The following is a 21,958-nucleotide window of genomic DNA, read 5'->3' on the forward strand; positions in this document are numbered from 1 at the left end:
GAACAAGGCCTTAGGTCCCTTTCGTACTGGTTCACTGCCAGTAAAATGCTGAGCGCTTTTCTGGAGCTTCCTATTCACTTCAATGGGGAGGAGCGTTTTCAGTGCATTTTGTTTTAGCTTCCCAAATATGATCCAAAGATGCCACAAGCAGGATTTTTTCACTGCACCACAATCGCATCGCCCAAGTGTGAAAGTTGCGGCGTGGTTGCGGCGTGGTTGCAGTGTGGTTTCGGCGTGGTTGCAGTGTGGTTGCAGTGTGGTTGTGGCGTGGTTGCAGTGTGGTTGTGGCGTGGTTGCAGTGTGGTTGCGGTGTGGTTGTGGCGTGGTTGCAGTGTGGTTGCGGCGTGGTTGCAGTGTGGTTGCGGAGTGGTTGCAGTGTGGTTGCGGAGTGGTTGTAGTATGGTTGCAGTGTGATTGCGGTGTGGTTGCGGAGTGGTTGCAGTATGGTTGCAGCGTGGTTGTGGTGTGGTTGCGGAGTGGTTGCGGTGTGGTTGCGGTGTGGTTGCGGTGTGGTTGCGGAGTGGTTGCAGTATGGTTGCAGCGTGGTTGCAGTGTGGTTGCGGCACAGTAGTACATTACAGTTAAAAATAGGTGTTTGTCGTGCAGTTTTAACACACCAAAAAACGCATGTCAAAGCACATTGGGTGTTTGGGGGTCCTTTTTATTGCTTATCAACCGTACTTCTTAGCGCTATGGGTGCGTTTGATAAGATCAGTATTTTGAGTTTGTGTGAACAAGCCTTTATTGCGCTAAGATGTGTTATTGATGCGTTTTTGAAGTATTTGTGTTGTGGTAAATGCCTCCTCTGTGCTGTTTTTCTATGCTATGGATTCTTGTCCTATCATCTCGGCTAGTAACGCTTTCTAAACACCCCAACCGCGCTGTCACCGCCATAGGAGCATTTGTGGCGTGTTTGCATTGACATGAATGGAGGCGTTTGGGGAGCGGTAAAGCCGAGTGCTATGCGTCCGATCAATTTTGACACAAACGCAACAACACCGTCCTCTGCAATAACAAGCGAGTGTGAGGCTTTGCAAACGCGGATCAAACGCCTGCTTTTGGTGCCAGGGTAAACTTAGGAGGCACAGACAGCAATAAAAACCTGGCAGGGGTTCTAATCCCCCCCTACTATATCCAACACTAAGGAAAATGCCTTTATTTCCTTTTTGGGGACACCAGTGATCAGTATTAGGCCTCATATACACATGGAGATGGGGGGGAGGGCACGTCATAGCTCAGTGATGAGTCTGAGGGGAGGATGGAGCCGGGTGATGGCGGGGAGGAGGAGAATCGGGAGGAGGAGTCTCTGTACACCGATCACACAGCGGCCAGGAAGTGTGGTGAGTGTGAGACATAAACAGTGTATGGGGGTCACCATCACTGAGGGGCAGACTGTGCGGTGTATGGGGGGGTCACCACTATGTGGGGGAGGGGCGGACACGTAGACGGGATGGGGATGTATCAGGTATGGAGGTCTCTGGACGGTGCGCAGAGTGCAGCCTGTAGGGGGCGGTGGAGTATATCCCTATAGGGTGTAATAGAGGTGTGTAGAAGCCTGCTGTGTACTCACAGGCTGACAGTCACAGGGAGGGATGAGGTAAACTTTATGGTGACAACACCTGTGGCTCTGCATTGTGTGAAGGGATGAGGTAAACTTTATGGTGACACCTGTGGCTCTGCATTGTGAAGGGATGAGGTAAAATTTATGGTGACAACACCTGTGGCTCTGCATTGTGAAGGGATGAGGTAAAATTTATGGTGACAACACCTGTGGCTCTGCATTGTGAAGGGATGAGGTAAACTTTATGGTGACACCTGTGGCTCTGCATTGTGAAGGGATGAGGTGAACTTTATGGTGACACCTGTGGCTCTGCATTGTTTATTTCTGTATTTCAGGAGCATTTTTAGAGCCTCATTGACATCTGTGCACTGCAGGAAGATGTGACACACATAGGGCAGCCTATTTACTTGAAAAAGCCGCCTAAGGCGCAACCAACGCGCCAAAAGAAGCCCCCCGCCTCTTTTTGGGCATTGAACGTCGCATGTTTTGGCACATTTGTCACATATTAAAACGCGTTTGGAGTATCTTTACCAATTAATGGTTAATAAATAATATTTAGCGTTTTTCATGCGTTTTGAAATGTGTGGTTCTGCGCACAATGCTGGATGTGAATGGAGCATTAGCCCTGGTTCACACAAGTGCGGCTCCAAAATCGCACTACTTCAGCACAATTTCAAAGCCATAGATCAATGCGATTTGCACTGCAGTTTTTATTGCGGCTTGCAACTTTAACCACTTGGCCTCTGGAAGGTGTAGGCTCCATTCACACTTGAGAGACTTGTCATGCGACTTTGGACATTAAAGTCGCATGACAAGTCGTTCCCCCATGTTTTCCAGTAATAACTAGGGATGGGCTCAGGCGTGTTTGGATCCTAGTCCCAACCTACCTGAGCAATCCCGCCAGGAATCCGACACTGCACACCGCCAATCAGCTGCAGGCCAGGAAATGCCTCCCTGCCTATGATTGGTGGTGTGCAATGTTAGCGTTTCTGGAGGGATTGCTCTGGTAGGTTGGGACTACGATCCGAACACGCCTGATCCCATCCCTAATGATAACTATTCATATATGTGCGACTTAAAGCGGTGTTCCACCTGTGAAAAAAATAATTATAAGTCAGCAAATACACATATTATATTATATATTTTAATATATAGACACTTACCTGTTCTTGGAGCCCGCAGTGTCAGCACCCCAGACAGTTTTCTGATCGGGTGCCGCCACCATTCACCCTAAGGGAAACTGGCAATGAAGCCTTTCAGCTACAAAGCCGGTTCCCTACTGTGCATGCGCATTCTCATTGGCTTTGCGGTGAGGGAAGGAGAAAGGGGACGGAATTTCTGGGGAACAGCGCCGCGGCTCTGTCTCCCGGAAGTGGGGAAGGGTACCTGTCAAAAACAGGTATCCATTCCCCCCTGAAAGGTACCAAATGTGGCACCGGAGGGGGGGGGGGGGAGGAAGCAGATGAGCAGAATTTCCACTTTTGGGTGGAACTCCACTTTAAAGTTGCAGTGACTTCAAAGTAGTTAATGCGCTACTTTGATCCGACTTTCATGCAACTTGAGGGCCATAGACTTCAATGTTAACACTCAAAAGTTGCATGAAATTTGTACCTGAATTTTATACAATGCAACAGTTGTCCATTATCACTGGTCAAAGCCAAAGTCCTATCCAAGTCACAACCATCCAAAGTTGCGTCAAAGTTGCACTCCAAAGTCGGTGCAACTTTGGATTTGTACAAGTGTGAATGGAGTCTTAGCCCCTATTTACACCGGTGCAACATGCAAATTACAAATCGCAGCTGAAATGGCATCTAATGTCTTTCTATGGCACCGCCTTAGTAGGTGCGATTTGAAAAATGGTTCCTGCACTATTTTTGGCGACTTCATGTGCGACTTGCATTGATGTCTGTGCATGAAATCGCACAGATTTTGGCCAACCATAGATTAAATTGCATTGTCCTTTGGCTTTGAAATTGTGCTGAAGTAGCGCACTTTCAAAACCACATTCAGTGTAAACGGTGGCTTAGCCCTTGTTCACAAGGGTGAAACTTGTCATGCGATTTAACAGTGTCAAAGCACATGACAAGTCACACCCCATTGTCAGCAATAGAACTGTTCATATCACCGCCACTCATGTCACAGCGATTATGAAAAACGTCCCTGCACTACTTTTTACCAATTTCATTGTGGCTTGCATAGACTTCTGGTAAATGAAGTTGCAAGCTGCAATGAAATCGGAAGTGCAAATCGCACTGATGTATGGCTTTGAAATCACCCTGATTTAAAAGCCACACCAATGTGAACGGGGGCTCCTCCCTCATGACCAGGTCATTTTTTGCGATACGGCACTGAAAGCTGACACTGTACCCATATAAAATTGATGTCCTTTTTTCCCCACTAAGTGCCGGTTCACATTTGTGCGATCACAGAGATCACATTTATTTCGGAGCGCAATGCTCCTAAAATTACGCACTACGCACTACAATCGCACTAAAAGACGCACAGGACCCTTTTTTTGGTCCACAGCAGAATCGGATCGCATGGTGGTTCACATTAGTGCAATCCGATTCTGTGCGAACTTTCAGATAGCACTGCGATATGATCTGGGGGTATCGTTAACTTTTAATTGACACCCCCTGCGTATCGCATATGGCAGTGTGAACTGCCAGGGGTGTGGATGCGAAGCGGGAACACGCTGTATATTCGCAGCGTTCCCGCATCGCAGAAATGTGAACCGGGACAAACAGAGCTTTCTTTTAGTGGGATTTGATCACCTCTGCGATTTTTATTTTTTGTGCTATAAACAAAAAAAGAGCGACATTTTTGTATAAAAAAAAAACAATATTTTTTACTTTCTGCTATAAAACACATCCAATAAAAAAATGTAAAAAATCAAATGTTTTCATCAATTTAGGCCAATATGTATTCTGCTACGTGTAAATCCTAATAACCGTTTGTAGATTGGTTTGCACACAAGTTATGACAAATTCCAAGTCAAGATCAGAGCAAATAAAACAAAAAGCTGCTAGCAATAAAAGGATACACTTTCCTCTCACTTCAAAATAATAATCAGATTGCAGCGCTAATGAAATACAATAAAATGAGATCACCCAGATAATAAAATCTGGCATCAATCCAAAAGTCCAACAAAGTTACTTCTTTGGAATGAAAAAGAGTCATTTGTGAAAATATCCCGAAAGTAGCCAGGATTCCATGAAAGTAGCGGTATACCTCTTCTGATAAGGAGGAGGAGGGAGGGGGCTTGTCAGAGTTCATAGATGTTCCTTCCACAGAACCGTACATAAAAATAAAAATAAGAGCATCATGGTGCAGTATGTCATGAATCCATTGTAAAACAGACAGGGAGGTGAACCCGTGATGGTGAACACAAACTAGTAGTTCTCCGCTCCTTCACCCCACATGCAATGTAAACTCACCAGATGCTACTTTGTTAAATGCCTATCATCCACACACTGGCTCTCCTCAAATGGTGTCTCCACCCCAGGGTTACCAGTCTTAAGTCTTGTACACACGATCAGATTACCGGACGATCTGTCATCCATTTTTTGTTGCATTCTAGTCTCGTATGGAAAGTTAAGAGGTTACTTTCATACGAAAATTCCCGTAGGACAGAATTCAACTTCAGAAGTGATGTCAGGTGATGAATTGTATGTGTTCTTTCTCTCTGAGCATGCCTAGTCTTGCTCTTATGATTTTTTTCAGATGAAAACTGTACTAATGAGACAAAAATTGGACATTGTGTTCACGTACAATAACAATTTTATAGCCTGCACATCCAGTTTTTGTCATCCGGAAATCCGTAATCGGCTGTTGAAAGCACCATACTTAAGCCTCGTACACACGCAACGATCGTCCGACTTTTGTCCAAGTTGTGTTTTGTTGGTTGGAATGTGCCTAGACTGCACACGAATTTTCTCGCCCAACAAAATTCTACTTCAGAAGTGATGTCATGTGTTGGTTTGCTTTCTTTGTGTTCTTTCTTCACTGAGCATGCCCAGACTTGCTCATCAGATTTTTCCCTGTCGAAATCTGTACTGACTGCACGAAAATCGGCCGTGTTTTGACGGAGGACAAAAATGTTATAGTCTGCACACCAGATTTTTTTCGGCCGAAAAGTCGGAGTTGGTTGTCGGAAGCATCATACTAACAAGCCGAAAATCGACAGATCGGACGTTGGGCGAAAATTCCCGGCCAATTTTCGACGCGTGTGTACGGGGCATAACAATCCCAAAATCAGCAGATCGTTCGTCGGATGAAATTTTACTTCTGATTTTCTTATCGTGTGTACACTCTCTCTGTATCGCATCCAAATAGATTAGGCAAGGTACCAGCCTAGTTCAAGTAGAAGGGATAAATTCACACTCTTTTGTCTCCATATAATATCCACATAGATCAGTGCATAATAAAAAGATATCATTTATTACAATAACCATCAATATACAACAAAAAGCAAACTTTAGCCACTCCCATTCGGAACGCCGTCACAAGCAGTGATCGCGGCGACGTGAGCAGCTCCGCCCAACGTGTTTCCAGCCAATGCTCATCCTCGATTGTTTGTCACTACTAGCCACTGATTGGTCAGACAATTGTTGTAATCCCACCCACTTACTACTTTAGTGGAAAAGAGCCTATACAATGCTGAAACGTGCCGACTCGTACCACGTAGTGGAAAAGCAAACTGAGCCGAGCTGGGCCAAGCAGTGCCGAGTGGAGCCAAGCCGGTACTTGCAGTGGAAAAGTGCCAAAGGTGTATAGGTGAGCACACTCCCATCAACATAACTCCGCTCAGCCATATAAAAAAGAAAGTCCGTACATAGTGCTTATCCCTTAAAACCACTTTATTAATATACAGTGGGTACGGAAAGTATTCAGACCCCCTTAAATTTTTCACTCTTTGTTATATTGCAGCCATTTGCTAAAATCATTTAAGTTCATTCTTCTTCCTCATGAATGTACACATAGCACCCCATACTGACAGAAAAACACAGAATTGTTGACATTGTTGCAGATTTATTAAAAAAGAAAAACTAAAATATCACATGGTCCTAAGTATTCAGACCCTTTGCTGTGACACTCATATATTTAACTCAGGTGCTTTCCATTTCTTCTGATCATCCTTGAGATGGTTCTACACCTTCATTTGAGTCCAGCTGTGTTTGATTATACTGATTGGACTTGATTAGGAAAGCCACACACCTGTCTATATAAGACCTTCCAGATCACAATGCATGTCAGAGCAAATGAGAATCATGAGGTCAAAGGAACTGCCTGAAGAGCTCAGAGACAGAATTGTGGCAAGGCACAGATCTGGCCAAGGTTACAAAAAGATTTCTGCTACACTTAAGGTTCCTAAGAGCACAGTGGCCTCCATAATCCTCAAATGGAAGACATTTGGGACGACCAGAACCCTTCCTAGAGCTGGCCGTCCGGCCAAACTGAACAAGCACGAAGTATTCGTGTGAAATGCGTCTACTTTCCTACCCTGCTGTACCTTGCTCCATTTATGTGAACAAAGGAATTTCTCTTCATTGGATCCTGTGGTGGTGTGCGACCAATTTCTTCATATAAGCCCCCTTCCAGCCATGTGCATGAGCATTTCATTTCCTATTGATGTCTATGGGGCCAAAAAGGCACCGGAACCCTTCTACGAGTCACATGGATGCGCGTCCAGAGCCTCCATAAAAACCGTCTCATCTACACACAACTGCATTCTGATCACATTTCATGGTACGCTCATATATAGGGTATAACACAAAACGTACGGACAGTCTGCAGCCCCCCCCCACAAACCGCCACAGGACATTTCCATTGAGCAAGGCAGCAAAAAGAACAATTATACAGGAAGCAGGATAATCAGGCACAGTATAATCGTATCATTCACTTAATGTGTATTACGTATTGAGTGACGGCCCGTAGACAAAGGCCCTGTGTTTGGTATCATAAACTGATTTGCCTGCGGGAAGAATGAAGAACAAACTCCGCCAAAAATTGTAATGTTTTATGGAACAACACTTACTAATCAGGGAAATAAGTAGGAAAGGGGAAGAGAGAGAGAGAAGAAAAAAATGGGGTGGGGGGCCCCTATTTCACCATCAGGGAAGGGTCTGAAGCCAGGAGATCTTTGTACACTGTGGAATATTGGAACTGGGTCCAGTAGAACCTTGTCTTTCCAAAAAGTTGACCTTGCTGGCACATGGACATAGTGAGGTTTTGTGGTGGGTCATTTTCAGGGCAACATTCCTGTCCCGGTCTGTACTGATGGGCTCTGAGCACAGGTGAACACAGGTGGGTGATCCAGTCATGTGGGTCGGTAAGCACAGAAGAAAGGCCTGGGTAGTGAACAGCCCTGTTCAGGTGTGACCGCTCTCCTCTATAGCTGGACACACACCCCCCAAACCACACTCCTAAAGGGATTGTGAAGGTTTCATTTTTTTTAATTTTTAATTTTTTTTAACCACTTCCTTACCACTGGACGTCATATGACATCCTGGGCTTTGAGTGGGGATATCTGCAGACATCATTCAGGTATACAGTAATTATTTTCAGTCGGCGATTCCCTGCACCATAAGAACAATCAAAGCGGATGTTCAGCCACTTAATCGTTCTTACAGGCGGCGGGAAGGAACACCCCCCTCCCGCCGCCCTCCGGTGCTTCTACTGGCTTGCCCCTGCAATCTGCGAGCTAGAGAAGGGATTGGCTACCGACAGAAGTACATCATAGAGACTGCGAGGACCAGATGGTCCCTACAAGTCTCCATGACTGTCGAAAGCCCAGGCGCGACGTGATGACGTCACACCCAGCCTGGCAGTTTCCAACACTGCGCAGATCTCAGCTAAACAGCCAAGATCATTTTTTTGTTTCAGGCTTTCTAGCCCGTAGGAGAGATCTGAGGTCTTATTGACCCCAGATCTCTCCATAAAGAGGACCTGTCATTCACTATTCCTATTACAAGGGATGTTTTCATTCCCCCCACTCCCTCATCATTGGATTTGTTTGACAGTGAGGAGGGAGAGAGAGTAATACCGGTTCAAGATTGGGCTCAGATAAGTATTTGAGGGGGATTTTTTACCTTAATGCAGAAAAATGCATTAAGGAAGGAAAACCTTTAGCCTTTACAACCACTTTAAGTAGACTAAAAACTTTTTTTTTTAAAAAATTTCAGACAGAGTAAAGGCGGTTTATAGCCCCTGTCAGTTTTTTTATGCCATTTGTTTCCCACTTAGGAGATTTTTCTTCACTTCCAGCCTCAAAGCCATAGCAGGAAGTGAAAGCAAATCCCTCCAAAGTGAGGGAAATACTAGTTGTCACCCATTGGAAGATTTCCTCCCAATCTCTGTTCTGGGACAACCCAAAATGAGTGATTTTTTTCTTCACTTTTTGACGATAACGAAATAAATTAGCAAATAGGATACAAATGACAGGATTTATTGCCTATGGAGCCCAAACACACCATGAAGGTGCAGGTGTGACATAGTGGAATTTGTCCCGATAAACTTCAATAGGAGTGAATGGAAAAAAATGAGGGACTCATGCACATGGCTGCAAGGGGGCTGTACAACACGAATGAGTGTCCAGAACCTCCATAAAACACACATGTGCTGCATACAGCCTCCCATACAGCCTTCCTTACAGCCTCTCACACAGCCTTCCATACAGCCTCCCACACAGCCTTCCACACAGCCTCCCACACAGCCTTCCATACAGCCTTCCTTACAGCCTCCCACACAGCCTCTCACACAGCCTTCCATACAGCCTCTCACACAGCCTCCCACACAGCCTCCCACACAGCCTTCCATACAGCCTCTCACACAGCCTCTCACACAGCCTTCCATACAGCCTCCCACACAGCCTTCCACACAGCCTCCCATACAGCCTCCCACACAGCCTCCCATACAGCCTCTCACACAGCCTTCCATACAGCCTCTCACACAGCCTCTCACACAGCCTTCCATACAGCCTCTCACACAGCCTCCCACACAGCCTCTCACACAGCCTCTCACACAGCCTTCCATACAGCCTCTCACACAGCGTCTCACACAGCCTCCCACACAGCCTTCCATACAGCCTCCCACACAGCCTCCCACACAGCCTTCCATACAGCCTCCCACACAGCCTCCCACACAGCCTCCCACACAGCCTTCCATACAGCCTCTCACACAGCCTTCCATACAGCCTCTCACACAGCCTTCCATACAGCCTCTCACACAGCCTCCCACACAGCCTCCCACACAGCCTTCCATACAGCCTCCCACACAGCCTCCCACACAGCCTTCCATACAGCCTCCCACACAGCCTCCCACACAGCCTCTCACACAGCCTCTCACACAGCCTCTCACACAGCCTCCCACACAGCCTCCCACACAGCCTCCCACACAGCCTCCCACACAGCCTTCCACACAGCCTTCCATACAGCCTCCCACACAGCCTTCCATACAGCCTCTCACACAGCCTTCCATACAGCCTCCCACACAGCCTCCCACACAGCCTTCCATACAGCCTCTCACACAGCCTCTCACACAGCCTCCCACACAGCCTTCCACACAGCCTTCCATACAGCCTCCCACACAGCCTTCCATACAGCCTCTCACACAGCCTTCCATACAGCCTCTCACACAGCCTCTCACACAGCCTTCCATACAGCCTCTCACACAGCCTCCCACACAGCCTCCCACACAGCCTCCCACACAGCCTTCCACACAGCCTCCCACACAGCCTTCCATACAGCCTCCCACACAGCCTCCCACACAGCCTCCCACACAGCCTCCCACACAGCCTCCCATACAGCCTCCCACACAGCCTTCCACACAGCCTCCCACACAGCCTCCCATACAGCCTCTCACACAGCCTTCCATACAGCCTCTCACACAGCCTCTCACACAGCCTTCCATACAGCCTCCCACACAGCCTCCCACACAGCCTCTCACACAGCCTCTCACACAGCCTCCCACACAGCCTCCCACACAGCCTCCCACACAGCCTCCCACACAGCCTCCCACACAGCCTTCCATACAGCCTCTCACACAGCCTTCCATACAGCCTCTCACACAGCCTCTCACACAGCCTTCCATACAGCCTCTCACACAGCCTCCCACACAGCCTCCCACACAGCCTTCCATACAGCCTCTCACACAGCCTCCCACACAGCCTCCCACACAGCCTTCCATACAGCCTCTCACACAGCCTTCCATACAGCCTCTCACACAGCCTCTCACACAGCCTTCCATACAGCCTCCCACACAGCCTCTCACACAGCCTCTCACACAGCCTCTCACACAGCCTCTCACACAGCCTTCCATACAGCCTCCCACACAGCCTCCCACACAGCCTCTCACACAGCCTCCCACACAGCCTCCCACACAGCCTCCCACACAGCCTTCCACACAGCCTTCCATACAGCCTCCCACACAGCCTTCCATACAGCCTCTCACACAGCCTCCCACACAGCCTCTCACACAGCCTTCCATACAGCCTCTCACACAGCCTCTCACACAGCCTTCCATACAGCCTCTCACACAGCCTCCCACACAGCCTCTCACACAGCCTCTCACACAGCCTCTCACACAGCCTCTCACACAGCCTCCCACACAGCCTTCCACACAGCCTTCCATACAGCCTCCCACACAGCCTTCCATACAGCCTCTCACACAGCCTTCCATACAGCCTCCCACACAGCCTTCCATACAGCCTCTCACACAGCCTCTCACACAGCCTCTCACACAGCCTCTCACACAGCCTCTCACACAGCCTTCCATACAGCCTCCCACACAGCGTCTCACACAGCCTCCCACACAGCCTCCCACACAGCCTTCCATACAGCCTCTCACACAGCCTCCCACACAGCCTCCCACACAGCCTTCCATACAGCCTCTCACACAGCCTTCCATACAGCCTCTCACACAGCCTCTCACACAGCCTTCCATACAGCCTCTCACACAGCCTCCCACACAGCCTCCCACACAGCCTTCCATACAGCCTCCCACACAGCCTCCCACACAGCCTTCCATACAGCCTCCCACACAGCCTCCCACACAGCCTCCCACACAGCCTCCCACACAGCCTCTCACACAGCCTCTCACACAGCCTCCCACACAGCCTCCCACACAGCCTCCCACACAGCCTTCCACACAGCCTTCCATACAGCCTCCCACACAGCCTTCCATACAGCCTCTCACACAGCCTTCCATACAGCCTCCCACACAGCCTCCCACACAGCCTTCCATACAGCCTCTCACACAGCCTCTCACACAGCCTCCCACACAGCCTTCCACACAGCCTTCCATACAGCCTCCCACACAGCCTTCCATACAGCCTCTCACACAGCCTTCCATACAGCCTCTCACACAGCCTCTCACACAGCCTTCCATACAGCCTCCCACACAGCCTCCCACACAGCCTCCCACACAGCCTCCCACACAGCCTTCCACACAGCCTCCCACACAGCCTCCCACACAGCCTTCCATACAGCCTCCCACACAGCCTCCCACACAGCCTCCCACACAGCCTCCCACACAGCCTCCCACACAGCCTCCCATACAGCCTCCCACACAGCCTTCCACACAGCCTCCCACACAGCCTCCCATACAGCCTCTCACACAGCCTTCCATACAGCCTCTCACACAGCCTCTCACACAGCCTTCCATACAGCCTCCCACACAGCCTCCCACACAGCCTCTCACACAGCCTCTCACACAGCCTCCCACACAGCCTCCCACACAGCCTCCCACACAGCCTCCCACACAGCCTCCCACACAGCCTTCCATACAGCCTCTCACACAGCCTTCCATACAGCCTCTCACACAGCCTCTCACACAGCCTTCCATACAGCCTCTCACACAGCCTCCCACACAGCCTCCCACACAGCCTTCCATACAGCCTCTCACACAGCCTTCCATACAGCCTCTCACACAGCCTCTCACACAGCCTTCCATACAGCCTCTCACACAGCCTCCCACACAGCCTCTCACACAGCCTCTCACACAGCCTCTCACACAGCCTCCCACACAGCCTCCCACACAGCCTTCCACACAGCCTTCCATACAGCCTCCCACACAGCCTTCCATACAGCCTCTCACACAGCCTCCCACACAGCCTCTCACACAGCCTTCCATACAGCCTCTCACACAGCCTCTCACACAGCCTTCCATACAGCCTCTCACACAGCCTCCCACACAGCCTCTCACACAGCCTCTCACACAGCCTCTCACACAGCCTCCCACACAGCCTTCCACACAGCCTTCCATACAGCCTCCCACACAGCCTTCCATACAGCCTCCCACACAGCCTTCCATACAGCCTCTCACACAGCCTTCCATACAGCCTCCCACACAGCCTTCCATACAGCCTCTCACACAGCCTCTCACACAGCCTCTCACACAGCCTCTCACACAGCCTCTCACACAGCCTTCCATACAGCCTCCCACACAGCCTTCCATACAGCCTCTCACACAGCCTTCCATACAGCCTCTCACACAGCCTCTCACACAGCCTTCCATACAGCCTCTCACACAGCCTCCCACACAGCCTCCCACACAGCCTTCCATACAGCCTCCCACACAGCCTTCCACACAGCCTCCCACACAGCCTTCCATACAGCCTCTCACACAGCCTCTCACACAGCCTCTCACACAGCCTCTCACACAGCCTTCCATACAGCCTCCCACACAGCCTCCCACACAGCCTTCCATACAGCCTCCCACACAGCCTCTCACACAGCCTCTCACACAGCCTTCCATACAGCCTCTCACACAGCCTTCCATACAGCCTCTCACACAGCCTCCCATACAGCCTCCCACACAGCCTCCCACACAGCCTCCCACACAGCCTTCCACACAGCCTCCCACACAGCCTCCCACACAGCCTTCCATACAGCCTTCCATACAGCCTCCCACACAGCCTTCCACACAGCCTCCCACACAGCCTTTCATACAGCCTCCCACACAGCCTTCCATACAGCCTCCCACACAGCCTCCCACACAGCCTCTCACACAGCCTCCCCCACAGCCTTCCATACAGCCTCCCACACAGCCTTCCACACAGCCTCCCACACAGCCTTCCATACAGCCTCCCACACAGCCTCCCACACAGCCTCCCACACAGCCTCCCACACAGCTTCCCACACAGCCTTCCATACAGCCTCCCACACAGCCTTCCACACAGCCTCCCACACAGCCTTGCATACAGCCTTCCATACAGCCTCCCACACAGCCTTCCATACAGCCTCCCACACAGCCTTCCATACAGCCTCTCACACAGCCTCCCACACAGCCTTCCATACAGCCTCCCACACAGCCTCTCACACAGCCTCTCACACAGCCTCCCACACAGCCTCCCACACAGCCTTCCATACAGCCTCCCACACAGCCTCCCACACAGCCTTCCACACAGCCTTCCACACAGCCTTCCACACAGCCTCCCACACAGCCTCCCACACAGCCTCCCACACAGCCCCCCACACAGCTTCCCACACAGCCTCCCACACAGCCTCCCACACAGCCTCCCACACAGCTTCCCACACAGCCTCCCACACAGCCTCCCACACAGCCTCCCACACAGTCTCCCACACAGCCTCCCACACAGCCTCCCACACAGCCTTCCACACAGCCTCCCACACAGCCTTCCATACAGCCTCCCACACAGCCTCCCATACAGCCTCCCATACAGCCTCCCACACAACCTTCCATAAAGCCTCCCATACAGGCCTCCCATACAGGCCTCCCATACAGGCCTCCCATACAGGCCTCCCATACAGCCTTCCATACAGCCTCCCATACAGCCTCTCATACATCAATTACAATCTACTGGTTTGCATACACACACATGGACGTATGCCCAAAACGCAGACACCATTCAGAGCATGCTTCCATGTACCTGCTTTTCTCTAGCCACTTGCCTTCAGGAAGATTTATCCCCCTTCAAGACCAGGCCCTTTTTCCAGTACTGCACTTTATTAATTCAACTGACAATTGCACAGTCGTGCAACACTGTACCCAATAAAATGTAAGTCATTTTCTTCTCATAAATAGAGCTTTCTTTTGGTGATATTTATGGTTACAATACCCAGTAGGGGTACTATTTTAATGCTGGATTGTGATAAGACTAAAACATTTTATTTTTGTGTTTTTTTTTTTGAACATATTGATGAGAAGTTCATTGCAGCACTGACACTTTGAGTACACAATCAGTAGATCAAATATTATTATTCACATTATCCAATATCTACCTTGAGAGATCAGACACATGTGCGGACCGTTCAGATCCGCCTCTCTGTTTTTTTGGCGGATCTGAACGGATGCCCCATGCATGGGAGACATGTCCGCTGACATCTGATCCGACCGTCAAATCTGGACGGATGGAAACCCTATTTTCCATCCGTCCAGCAGATCAGATCGGATGAGAACGGACAGGCGGTCCATTCTCATTCGATTCCCCCATAGAGAGCAGAGGAACCTGACAGCTCTGTCTCTGCACACAGCGTGGAGACAGAGCTGCCATCCGCCTGCTCAGCGGGGGATCGGCGGATCGATTCCCCACTGAGAAAAACTAAGTCCGCCAACAGACCGCCAGGTGTGAAACGGGCCTTATATTACTATTTGCAATTCTTTGTATAGTTTCATTATTCTTTTCATTTTTGAAGCATAACGCCACTTCATATTTGTAAACCGTTGTGTTTTTTAGATGTGGGGACACATTGTTCAGTTGTGAGCAGCTGTTTCCTATTTCCTATAATAAGTGGTAGCGCATAGGATTCTATATCTACACAACACACATTAATTATTACAACACACAAGAAAGAAGTGTGAATGGGCCCCACAAGGGCTCGTCACCCCCCATATGTGTTGTGCTGCACTGTGCAGTCTGCCCTAGTGCAGTCCTATTGCGTAGACGAGGCACTTTCCTTTGGTCCTATAGTACAGACCATTGTGCTGCTGTGATTGGAGGAGGGGTGGATGAACGTCACATTCTCCCCTCCTCCAATCACAGAACACCTTGCATTCATCCAAAAGGATGCAAGATGATTTCAGAATGGGCCAGCTGAAGAGCGAGCGACCCACAGTTATCTCTGAACTCCAGCTGGAACTGTCAGTTTCAGCACCAGACATCCAGTGGGAATGAAAGTCAGAGCATTACATTACACAGCGCACATTGCACAAACCTTATTAGTGTTCATTTACCTTTACAATGCAAATGGTCAAACAATAGTTATTGGACAGAGGTCAGCATTGAATGACTGGAGATAGCAGTTAAATAACATTAGTTACTGTTATCTGCAGCCTAGCAATTGTATGACTGCCGCTTTATAGATCGGCACCACATCCCTTCCTTGTTCCAGCAGGATTTCTTCTTAAGCCATAAAATCAACAAATTACCAGTCTGTGAGAGTTCACAGACCAGTAACTGGGAGGTTTTACACACTTTTGTTAGTAGGCGTAAGAAATTTAAAAGCAGGGTGAGTCACGTCTCTGAGCAGCTTCATTCCGTGACACGCAATGTGTAGGGAGGATGTGTAGGGAGTATTCAATTGTTTTTGGGGACTTGTTTCCCTGTTAGAGAAAATTGGACCTCTTTTTATGTGGTTGTTTGTTGTGGATCAACTGAAGGATTCAGACCCATACACATGAGCAGGTTGGCCAATGCAGTGTACAAAAGGGGTGTTTCTGGGTGCCCAGGAGGCACAGGTGCAACTCACAACCCACATCCAGCAGCTAAAAATCATTGGCAGACTTAAATATACGCAGCTGTACACAGCTGGATGCTGTTCCAAGCGGTATTTATATGGGGCCGTAGGCCTACAGGGACGTTTTGCTTGAATGCAGAAGGTCTGCGCTTGGGGTACACGTACAGCCCTGTATATGAGACAGCATCCAGCCATGCACTGCAGCCCCATATTTCAGCCTGTCATTGATTTGACAGGCTAGTAGCTGCGGGCTGTACATTGCATTTGTGTCTCCTGGGCACATAGTTTTTACATTACACATGAAAAAGGTCTCCTACAGACAGGCGGTTGGGGGGTAGTAAAATTTTCTCCCTGGCCGTCCACCCAAACTGTAAAATAATAACCGAGGCGGAGCTGATCACACGCCAAAGCCATAATACTTTGCTTCATGACCACGTCATTTTTAACTTGGGGTGCAGAGATTGACAAGTGGCACCGCATTTTACACCCACACATTCAGTTCAGTGGGGTCACAGCGCAACCGCCTGCAAAGCACGCACTTGCGGCCTAGTAGCGTGGCATTATAGGGCTATATTAGGTGGTGAGAAGGCTATATAATGCCTCCTCACCACCTGTCAAATGCCCTCTGCAAAGTGTTTGGAACATGTACACTCCAACCTGAGAGTGAAAGAGTCCAGGGCTCTGAGAGATGAAAAGTTTTCTTTGTTTTTGTCTGTTGGCTGTACTTGATGTACCTTACTAACCAGGTGATGTAACTTTCTACTTTCCTCAGGCTTCTACCAGTGGAAAACAAGAAATAAAGCAGGAAGGCCTCTTTCACACGGACGGTGCGCCCGACTGACTCAGTTTTGCTCAGCAAGGATTGATCTGCGGATCCCCGCTGAGCAGGCGGATGACAGCTCTGTCTCTGCTTACTTTGCAGAGACAGAGCTGTCAGAGCCCCGCTGTCCTCTATGGGAGATCAGAGGAGAACGGACCACCTGTCCATTTTCATCTGATCTTATCCGATCCTCCAGGCGGATGGAAAATAGGGTTTCCATTTGTCTGGATTTCACAGACAGGATCGGATTGGATAGCAGTAGGTGTCAGTGGACATGTCTCCGCTGACATCTGCTGCTCCATAGGGGTGCATGGAGCATCCGACCTGAAAAACTGACAGGCGGGCCAGATTGGAAAGCCCATGTTAAAGGGACCTAAATGTTAACATGGAATTGCATTTTAGCTATTAAATTGGACCTATTCTTTTCTTGTCAAATTTGTTTTATTGAGTCTTAACATGTTCTACAAGGAGGTTTAGATGCAACAATAAGAAAGTAACATCATAAAGTACGGGTTTAAGGATAATTACAGATACAATGTCATATAATGAATACCATGTAGTTCAAAAATAGGTATAGCAAACAAGAAAATTTGTCCTTGAAAATATCTAGAAAGGATAAAAATCTAGTATATCATATCATAACCGACCAAGATGTGAAGCTTATTAAAGCACAACAATATAATGTTACAAGTATAGAAAGCATAGGTATAAATGTTGCTACCTGAACCACATTGAAAGAGTAAAAGAATGGAAAAAAAGGAGCAAAAAAAGTAAGGCGAAAAGGAAATAGAAATAAGAGAAAAAAAAATAGGATAGGGATAAGGTTGAGGATAATCCTCGGGGTGATGTGGGATCTCAATCGTTTAATTTACAAACAAGAAGCTTGAATGTAAAAATACAGGCTGTCCCCGGGTTACAAACAAGATAGGGACTGTAGGTTTGTTCTTAAGTTGAATTTGTTTGTAAGTCGGAACAGGTACATTTTTTAAGTTTAGCTTCAGCTAAAAGAATCATTTTTAGTTTTTTTGGATAGCCTAGGGAAGGGTTAACACCCCTGTAACATTTGTTTTGGGGGGTTAGGGCAGAGCAGAGAGCTGGTGACTGACAGTCTCTCATGGAGAACTGAGAACTGAGAGATCGGCGGTGTTTAATTGCTCAGTCAGCTGTCAGTCCAGGCTTCTGGGTGGATCCTGACTGTAAAGTTGGGATCCTTTCAGCACTTGGACTGACTGAGTGACATCAGCCGATGGAGGATTTTAGCCTGCTGTCTGCTGAGAATGGGTCACATGAGTGCAGAACAAACTGCACTCCTTTGATCCATAGGAGAAGGTTTAGCTTTGGTCATACTTCTCCTTTAACCACTTGCCGACTGAGTACGGTAGTACTACTGCGGCAAAGTGGTTCGTTATCGTCTGACGACGTAGTATTAACGTCGTCAGACACTCCCCCTTCTGGGCGGCGCTTGCGCGCCGCCGGAGGCTCGCTCCCGCTGTTTTCATTCACAGCGGGAGTCGGGCCAGGGGAGGAGCAGCGGCGATCGCCGCTGCTCTGCCCCGATCGCCGGGGATCTAGTGTGGAGATCCGCCCGCCTGTGTAAACACAAGCGGGCGGATCTCCATAGTGACAGGGAGTGACAGATCGGACTGTTCAGCAGAGCTGGACATCCGATCTGTCCATGACTCACTCAGTCACCTCCCCCCCTACACGTCAGTAAGCACCAGGCATACATTAACCCCTCCCTCTCCAATAAAATTAACCCCTTCCCTGCCAGTGTCATTTTTACAGTAACAGTGCATATATATAGCACTGATTACTGCAGTAATGTGACTGGTACCCCCAAAAGTGTCAAAAATGTCAGTCAAGGGTCCGATCTGTCCGCCGCAATGTCGCAGTCCCACAAAAAAAATCGCAGATCGCCGCCATTACGCGTTAAAAAAAAAACCACCAAAAATGACAGAAATCTTTCCCTTTGTTAGTAAACGCAATAACTTTTGCGCAAACCAATCAAAATACGCTTATTGCGATTTTTTTTTTTTACCAAACATAGGTAGCAGAAAACAAATTGGCCAAAAATTTTTTAAAAAATTGGTTTTTACATCTTTTTTGGGGGGAATTTCATATAAAAAAATGTTAAAAATATTGTTATTTTTTCAAAATAAACGCTCTTTTTTTGTTTATAGCCCAAAAAGTAAAAATCGCACAGGTGATCAAACACCACCAAAAGAAAGCTCTGTTTGTGGGAAAAAAAGGACGTAAATTTCGTTTGGGTATGGCGTCGCACGACCGCGCAATTGTCAGTTGAATTCGCACAGCGCCGAATCGCAAAAAGTGGCCTGGACGGAAGACAGCAAAATCCTCCGGTGGTAAAGTGGTTAATGTACCGTGGGCTGCAGATCTAATAATTATTGGTACAGCTCCTCTAGCCTAAAAAGTTTGATAATAGCTTCTAGCCATTTGATCTCTGCTGAAGGGTTTAGCCAATCTTGTCTCTGATCTTCCTCTTTGGAGGGATTTACAAAGTGCCCAGGCATTCATGAATGTGGCCAGTACTAAAGAGTATGGAGCAGTGCTTTGTCCACAAAAGCTATTTTAGAGGTTCTATCACTATTTTCCCACCTCAGCAAGACCAAAATGGTGTTGTGTGGTAAAATCTGAGTATGGGTGCAGGGAGGTATTTGATAAAATAATTATGAAATATTTGTATATGTGGCTTTAGTAAAGCAAGGTTAAAAGCAAAAATGATCTGCAAAGTGGTTTTCAGCTGGTCAATAAGGGTTCATTCACACGGGGGCGGCCAAGTGGCAGTAAACGCAGGCAGTTAAGCCACATTTTTGTATCCCCCCCAGACTGCCCACCTAAACAAGGGCATAGATTTGCTGTGTGATGTACACATGTTGCGCCAGCAGCATAATGGCAGATCGCATTCAGTGGGCTGTACCAAAGCCCAACATCACCCATTCACATGAATGGGGCAGGCCAATTGCATGTTGGACAGTTTTTTTAGATGTTGTTAATTTTTAGGGGTGTCTTGCTTTCTACAAAGTTTTCTTCTTTTCTTTTCTCTTTTGCTTTCTTTTCCTTTCTTTTGTTATTCTTTACTTTTCCTTTTTATCCTTTCTTTTTCTTTTCTTTTCTCTTTTTCTTTTCATTTCTCTTCGTTTTCTTTTCTTTTTCCTTATTTTTATTTTTTTTTCGTTCTTTTCCTTATTTTTTTTTTGTTCTTTTCCTTATTTTTTCTTCTTTTAGTGCCGGTTCACACTGATGCAATGTGGGAACCCTGCCAATCCACTGTGGGTTCCCGCATCGCACCCGACTCTGCAGGGAGTTCACACTGCCATATGCAAACTGCTGGAAGTGTCAATACAAAGTAAAAGACGCCCCCAGATTAGTTGGCATATCGCAGTGCGAACTGTCACATCGGACATGAATCGGATCGCATAGGTGTGAACACCCATGTGACTGATTCTGGTGTGGACCAAAAAAAGGGTCCTGCGAGACTTTGGTTAGAATGCGATGCAAATTCAGCCATACAATCTGTATGGCTGAATTTGCATCGCACAGATTTATATGATAAATTTGCTGCGCTATAATCATAGTAATAACATAAAAAGTATAAAAACCAGTATGATCAGTACCAGTATATTCTATTAAAGGAAAGCAGCTGACACAAAAAGACAAGAAAACTATATCTTCAGTGAAATGGTGTGAGATGGTGTCGCGCTAATCCAAGTACACAAATAATGCTGATATAAAAGAGAAAACAAGTCCCAAGTGCAATGACGGAGTCCACATAAACCGTAGATATGGAGGGGTGCAAACAGGAAAGTCCACCACCGAACAGTATAATGAGGTACTCTTACCGACTTGATAGACACCACAGGGTCAAAACATGTGATTTGCAGAGCAGTGCAGTGCGAATAACATGAGATGTCTGACATCACTATAGTGTGAACCGGCACTGAATTTGTCTTTCTTTTCTTTATTATTTTATTTTCCTTTCTTTTCTTTTTCCTTTTTCTTTCCTTTCTCCTTTTTTTTTTTTTTTTTCTTTTTCTTTATACTGTGCATGCGACATATTGCCTCCTCACTGCTTCTCACTGCCTGTTAGGCTGCATTCACACCTAGATATATTGCGAATACACACAATATCATGCCATGTTTAAGCACATTTTGTGCACATTCACACAATACACGCATAGGAGGCCCCAAGCGCTGTAGGTCCTAGTGCTATACAGCACATAGGACCCAAAAATTCTGGTAAGTCATTTATTTCTACCACAAGCCACAGGAAAAGAGGAATCCACGTCACGAAAGTCACAAACTTTTATTTATTGAGCACGAAGCACTTTGCACCTGATCACTACTTGAAAAGACTTTATTTATTGAATTTTACATTTATTTTATTCACATATATTGATCACATAGAAACATAGAATGTGTCGGCAAATGAGAACCATTTGGCCCATCTAGTCTGCCCAATATATCTGAATCCTATGAATAGTCCCTGGCCCTATCTTATATGAAGGATAGCCTTATGCCTATCCCATGCATGCTTAAACTCCTTCACTGTATTTGCAGCTACCACTTCTGCAGGAAGGTTATTCCATGCATCCACTACTCTCTCAGTAAAGTAATACTTCCTCATATTACTTTTAAACCTTTGCCCCTCTAATTTAAAACTGTGTCCTCTTGTGGTAGTTTTTCTTCTTTTAAATATGCTCTCCTCCTTTACCGAGTTGATTCCCTTTATGTATTTAAAAGTTTCTATCATATCCCCTCTGTCTCTTCTTTCTTCCAAGCTATACATGTTAAGGTCCTTTAACCTTTCCTGGTAAGTTTTTTCCTGCAATCCATGTACTAGTTTAGTAGCTCTTCTCTGAA

At 47.6% G+C, this 21,958-nt stretch overlaps 1 protein-coding gene across 1 annotated transcript in view; it reads left to right on the forward strand.

The window, feature by feature from the left end:
- The first annotated feature begins 1,304 nt into the window (after positions 1–1,304).
- The window catches only part of MFSD10 (major facilitator superfamily domain containing 10), a 131,851-nt gene continuing 111,197 nt past the window's right edge, over positions 1,305–21,958 (forward strand). Inside the window, exon 1 of the mRNA XM_082259556.1 lies at positions 1,305–1,340. The gene's annotated coding sequence lies outside the window, so the exon portion shown is untranslated. The remainder of the gene's footprint in view (positions 1,341–21,958) is intronic.

Source organism: Pelophylax lessonae (genome assembly GCF_965119305.1).
Source record: "Pelophylax lessonae genome assembly, chromosome: 1".
NCBI lineage: Eukaryota > Metazoa > Chordata > Amphibia > Anura > Ranidae > Pelophylax > Pelophylax lessonae.